Genomic DNA, 6,000 nt, shown 5'->3' with positions numbered 1-6,000 from the left:
CCCCCACCGGGCGGGTGCCCTAACATCTGCTCCAGCTTGACAAATAAAGATTTATTCATCATCATTTGCTTGTGTTGGTGTCACTCGCGTTCATCTATTTATTTTTCTTGGGTTGGTGTTATTACTCTGTGTTTTTTTCGCGTCGTTTACTTTTCATTTTGTTTCAGTGTTTACATTAACTATTCTCTTTTCAGATGTATTTTTATGTCCGGACTCTGCCGGCAGCATTCTCTTGTTTTTACTCTCCTTTTTTCAACGTTTCTTGTTTGTCTTCTTCCTGCTGTAACACTAATGTCTTATATTCACCACTCATCAACGTAGTCACCCCCCATCTGGTGTAGCAAGCCTTGTCCCTAGCAGGGATGACCTCACCAGTTCACAATAAAAAGCCTTCTCTCTGTCTCTGTCTCTCTCTCTCTGTCTCTCCCTCTCTGTCTCTCTCTCAATAGATAAGTGGTATTTGCGGTCTCCTTTTAATGAAAAGTACAGGTCTGCTTGGTTTCAGCGATAGGAAATACAAAATACACGTCGAAAACAATGTTTTAACCAAAACATACAAATACCGCTCTTGGTAAAGCCAGGAGCTGCTGGATCCAACGCTAAACGAAAGAGTTGCAAAGGTCCAAGCACATGGGGTGTCACCAGTGCGAAGGCGGCAAAATTGAATTCAGCATACCTGAACTACATTTATCATGTCAGGACCGAGGTAGGAGCAGAATATCGTACAAGGTGGGCGGAGTAGAGGGGAGGGGCAGTTACTTGGAATGGGCGGCGGGAGACTCTGGTCTTTTGACGACATTTGCAGCGAAGCGAGGAGATACGCGGCCATTTTTTATTCTGATGATTCCAACAACCTAACGAAAAGATGCGTCATTAGAAATACTACTAGCCTCTGCATGCTGCTCCTAAATGACCGGAAAACCAAAATAATAGCCGAGATTACAGTACTGATCCCAATAAGAGACAGTGCCCCTTCATCATGCTCCTCAGAACGACGAAATGAGTGGCAGGAACGTTGTGAACACTGACTCTCAAGATGAACACTCTCGCACGCTGAAGATCCTTTGTAGGCGGATACTAATGAACAACCCGCACTACGGCAGACATCTAAGTTTCAGGGAACGGTTCGCCGTGCAAAGCTATATTGAAATTGAGAAGTCACTTTAAGAACCGGAGCGGGTGTGGCGCGGAAATTGAATGTGACCTTGTGAATACACAATGACCCTTTTTGGGCATCCGATTGATTTCTCACGGCCTCGTGTTCACATCAAAGCGTGGACAATACGCCTCAAGACGGTGGTTTACTGCGGAGCTCGCATTTTGTCAAAGCGATCCCGCGAAGTGAGTTGCACTCTCCAACCAGACTAGCAAATTAATGTCCGCCAGTCAATATCCATCCGGGTGCAGACGCCAGGGAGGCACATTGCTGGAGAATGTAGACTTGCTCTAGGGTTGCCACCTCTACTATCTTCTACCCTCCACCACCAAGAGCAGTGGGAGACACGGCTTCCTAGCCCTATCCTCCCCGACCAGCTGCTCATCCTTAATTGCCGAGAAGGCAGTCGTGATCAAGACGGTACATGAATTTCCATGAATAGGTAGTCACCTCCACATGATCTTTTGGTCGACGCTCCCAATAAAGTTGTCCTCTCTCTCTCGGAGTCGTATTTTCAACACACTACAGTTACAACTTATCAGGCATCTTGGCTCGTTCAAAAGGGCCTACGCGCTTTTTTTTTTCGCCCTTGTTAAATAATATTGTTCCAAAAGCACGACATCAGCTTCTTTACCTCTCGAACCTTCTACGGGTATACAACAAGGTTCTCTTCCGGCGAATGCCATCCGGATTACATTTATCGAGAGCTTATTCACAGAACGGAAAGCAGTAACATTCCCCGAATCAAGCGATCGCTCTGCGTCATCCGCTGGGCGCACATCCGCACCGAACTCGCGCAAAGCTTGCGAGCGCGTTCCCCTCCAAGGTAGCAGGCGGCCATGAAAGAGATGCTACAAATTCTCATTACTTGTCACCCACAGCCACGGGATCCTCCACCGACGCCGGGGCGGCTCGGGCGGCTCGCCCCTTCCCAATACGCGTCGTCCTCGAGCGAGACCGGGCGCTCGGGCAGGTAAAAAACTCGGCGGAGAAAGCGGCTGGAGGATGGCCGACAAGAAAGAAGAAGGCCGCCCTCGCCCGTCTAACGGGACTCTCAAGAAGCGGGCCAGAGGGGCGAGGAGAGCGCGCCTGCGCATAAAGCCGCTCTTGTGCTCGGTAGCCACGCGTCGTACGAGCTTACTCTTCACGAGACAGTGCGTCGTAGCGTGTGCGCGTGCGGCAAAAACCCTCGGCCCTGGATTAACACCAACGGCGACGCCAGACAGGTACGTACCGACCCTGTGGACAGCGCACGGCCCGGGGTCCTGGTCTTTAGCGTGCCGCGCCGGACGTCACAGCATCCACTCCCCCGCTGTCTAGATCGACAAAACGGGGGCGTTCTTCGAGGACTGGGGCCCCGTAACCGAAATGCAGGCGTGCTTGCGTGGCTGATTCCGACGGCAAGGCTCCTTTTCCTCAGCCTCTGGAACGGGGATTCGTGCCGGTTTTTTTTCCGCCACGTTCAACGGTGCAGGGGGGACAGTTTCGGGGGGCGAACGTAACCGGCCCGCCGAAATATTTGGGCTACGTGTATTGGCAGTAGGTCAGCCGCCGGGCGCACCAGGTGTCTTCGGCGGCGGCGGTGGTGGCGGAGGCCGGAGAAAGGCTGCCGAGAGAAAAGAAGAAGAACCGTAGCGCCGCGGGCTACTGGTCAATGCCGCTCTCGACCGGTGCAAGGTGTGACGTCAGGACGTGAGCATCTCAACCGGGAGAGTGCTTACGCAACGGACCACCTCGTCGTCGATGGGTCCGCTGTGTAATGAGCGGCAATCCAACGGGATCTAGTGCCCGGCACAATAAGATGAACGCCTTCATCCCGTTCACTGCAACAGAGTCCCATATTTCTAGGGATTATAACTGCAGTGTCCCAACCATCTCAGTCGCGGTAAACGCGATCAAGGAGCCGCGTTATGAGAGAGTATTGTCAACCCTGCTAAGTTCACTCCAGTACCTCACCTATCTCAGTCGCGTTAAACACAGCATTTGTTTCGAAGTATCCACAATTCCATCAAGCTCAGTTCACTATCTCACACATCTCTGTCGCTTTCAAGGAGACGTATTTATGTATCAGTCGCTTTAAAGGAGCAGCGGTTATATCAGAGTACCGCCAACTCTGCGAAGTTCAACGGTCATCTTAAGAAAGACGTGCAGGGACAGTTAGTGGCAGTGCCTTGTTTTATCGCCACGGTCAGGAAGCAACATTTAACCCACTCCATTTACTTCCCCTAAACAAGGACGAGGATTCCGTACGGCGACCAGCAAAAATCCTGTTCACTGAACCTCTGAAGTGTACATTTTAAACATGAACGCGTTCATTCCTCTGCTCCTCATCAGCAAGCCGTCTTTCGAAGTTGACATGGTCGAGGGAAGCAACCGGAGTGCTTCGGGTAGCACCATTGCCCCCACACTGTTCAACGCGTTAGATTAGATGCCCCGCATTGCCCTCCAGCCCTCCGGGGGCCTTATAGTGGTTGTAAATATAGGCTACGGGACACCATTGCTCGTTTCCGCTTATACAACTCATCAAGGCAGTGGCCGCCCTTGTGGGTTCGCAAACGTGTCGCGCATGGCCCTCGCGCAGTTCTGGGGAGTATGATGACTCCTGGAAAAACTGGAGGACACTGTACCTGCCATTTCGATCACTCGCTCGAGCGCTCAGCGGTGTTTGACGATTGATATAAGGGTGGAGCGATTACGCGTGTACCACTTAGCAAGACATGGTCGGCCTTTGCAGATTTAAACGGTCCATGACAGGCTCCGCGGGGCCGTAGCGCACTCCCGGCTGAGTAAAGTAGTTTGAGGAAACGCTCCAGGACACCGTAAGACGCCGCGCCTACTCGGCTAGGCATACGTGGCTTCTGAACACGCCTTTGCACGCTCCCCTTCTTGTCGAACAAGTTTCTCTCGACTGTCTGACAGCCCGACCCTCTACGCCCAGGAGTCAGTTGTTAGAAGGACAACGTGTATAAACATGCGGGGCAGGCGACTTACGGGGCAGCCGAACGTTTGATGGATCGGGAACCAAAATGTCCCACAAATTGTTTTTGAATAGTTTGCTAAAATCTCGAAACGCGAATTGCAGAGGTTGCCGTAGAACTGCAGCGAGAATTAGACATTACGGAAGAATACACACTGGTAAACTTGGCTAACACATAGACACAGGGACGCCTCTCAAGCTGACAAGTTTTTATTTCCTGTCGCGTTCTCGAGCGGAACAATCTGAGTTAATCCATCGGAGAAGCAAAAAAAAAATGAAGGCGACCTGGCAGCTTGATCTCCCTAGTTTGCATTTTTCTAGAATTGCAGTGGTGATGCTGTGACAACTAATGTCTGCGCGTGGGCTTTCGACGCACCCGTAAAGGATGACGCTATATCCGGAGACCTCCTATTAAAAGCTAGCACCGTAAAAGGACTATTTAGCCTTCTGGTTAATTCCCCGCCTACAAAGACGATGATGATAACGATGACAATTATCAAGCCACAGACTTCCCGTTAACAACTAACGCCGTAATAAGTCAGGTCAAGCTCGATCCCTCGTACTGAATGCATAGTGACGGCCGAAAACGATAATTAAAGTACTCGACTTAAAGTTAGACGAAATTTATCAATGAATTTTAAATTCCGTTAGCGAAACCAATTGTAGTTGGCGTCATATACGTTGGCTTACGACAAGTGCGCTGCAGTCAACAAGTACGCATTTCTCTGCAGATGACGGCGTTACTCTAAGGACAACATGTCATCCAGTTTCAATTTTCTATTGGTGATCAGGGCGAAAAAGTTTAAATGTTCTGGCTAAAACTATGTAACGAAGCCGAGGTCAACCACACCTCTTTTTAACTGTATAATGTGGCCTTTCCGAAAGCGTGGTGAGAAATGGTTTAACCAAACCCGACAGAAGAACTTTGAGCCTACCAATTCCAGCACGGAACCTTGAACGCGAAATTAGAAAGCAGAAAGCTGACTCCTTACGAAAATAAATACGTGTTATCTTTTCTAGTTTGGTTCAGAGACAGTGATGCAACCGAGGGGAAAAAATAAAACTTTCCGATCTATAAGCGTGCGCGATGGACGAGAACGTTTTGTGCTTTATTTAGAACGTAATACGGCTCAGTAACCGGGTTCTTAAATACTTACACGGATTACCGATGTAAACTCATTCCGATACGTGAAATCTTACTCTTTTCCTTCAGTTTTGTTGAAGACCCGAACGGGCGTACAAACTATGTCGGCTAACGGCGTGCAGGACCACCCAATCTTTTACGGCCACCCAAGTATACCATGCGTCCAGCAATAACTCAAAAATAATTTAACGCGATTTCGCCCGTCTCGTTACACCACGACAAAGCCGGCCGACCGTTGCTGTTGCATAACTCGCCCCCCTTCGCTAGCACCGGCGTGAGTGCCCGTCCCTTTTCTCTGTAAGCCAAATTTAGTTGCAACCGGTTCCCCTTCCGTTAGTCCTGGTCGCCCGTTATGTGAAACAGTTCCGCGACTCTGTGGCGGCGAAAGCGTGCCAACAAAGGCACGAACTGCCGCCGACTGCGGTTGTTAGCGTTCTCCCGCGCCGTGCGCAAAGCCCTCATTTTCGGTGGGAGAAACACAACACCGTCCTTAGGAATTGCGCGCTTTTCTTTCTGCTTTCCACACTCAGTCTTTGGCTCCCCCGTATGCAAAGGACCTGCCTGAGCGTGCCGACGGCGGTTTTTGACTTAAAGGGGCCCTGCAACACTTGTTCCAACTTTTTTTAGAAATCCCAAATGCTTGCAGAACGAAGTCAACAAACGCATCCAACTTAGATTAAGGGGGTCTCGAAGTACCTCAGCCTCAATTAGTGCTCTATGCCC

General features: G+C 50.1%; 1 protein-coding gene across 1 annotated transcript in view; it reads left to right on the top strand.

The window, feature by feature from the left end:
- Positions 1 to 2,235: 2,235 nt before the first annotated feature.
- The window catches only part of LOC144138427 (uncharacterized), a 66,727-nt gene continuing 62,962 nt past the window's right edge, over positions 2,236 to 6,000 (top strand). Inside the window, exon 1 of the mRNA XM_077670699.1 lies at positions 2,236 to 2,382. The gene's annotated coding sequence lies outside the window, so the exon portion shown is untranslated. The remainder of the gene's footprint in view (positions 2,383 to 6,000) is intronic.

The sequence above is a fragment of the Haemaphysalis longicornis genome, unplaced genomic scaffold, assembly GCF_048455015.1.
Source record: "Haemaphysalis longicornis isolate Haplotype H1 unplaced genomic scaffold, Haemaphysalis longicornis Haplotype H1 scaffold_5, whole genome shotgun sequence".
Taxonomy (NCBI): domain Eukaryota; kingdom Metazoa; phylum Arthropoda; class Arachnida; order Ixodida; family Ixodidae; genus Haemaphysalis; species Haemaphysalis longicornis.
The sequence above is the reverse complement of the archived record's forward strand: the minus strand, read 5'-3'. Positions and strand labels throughout refer to the sequence as shown.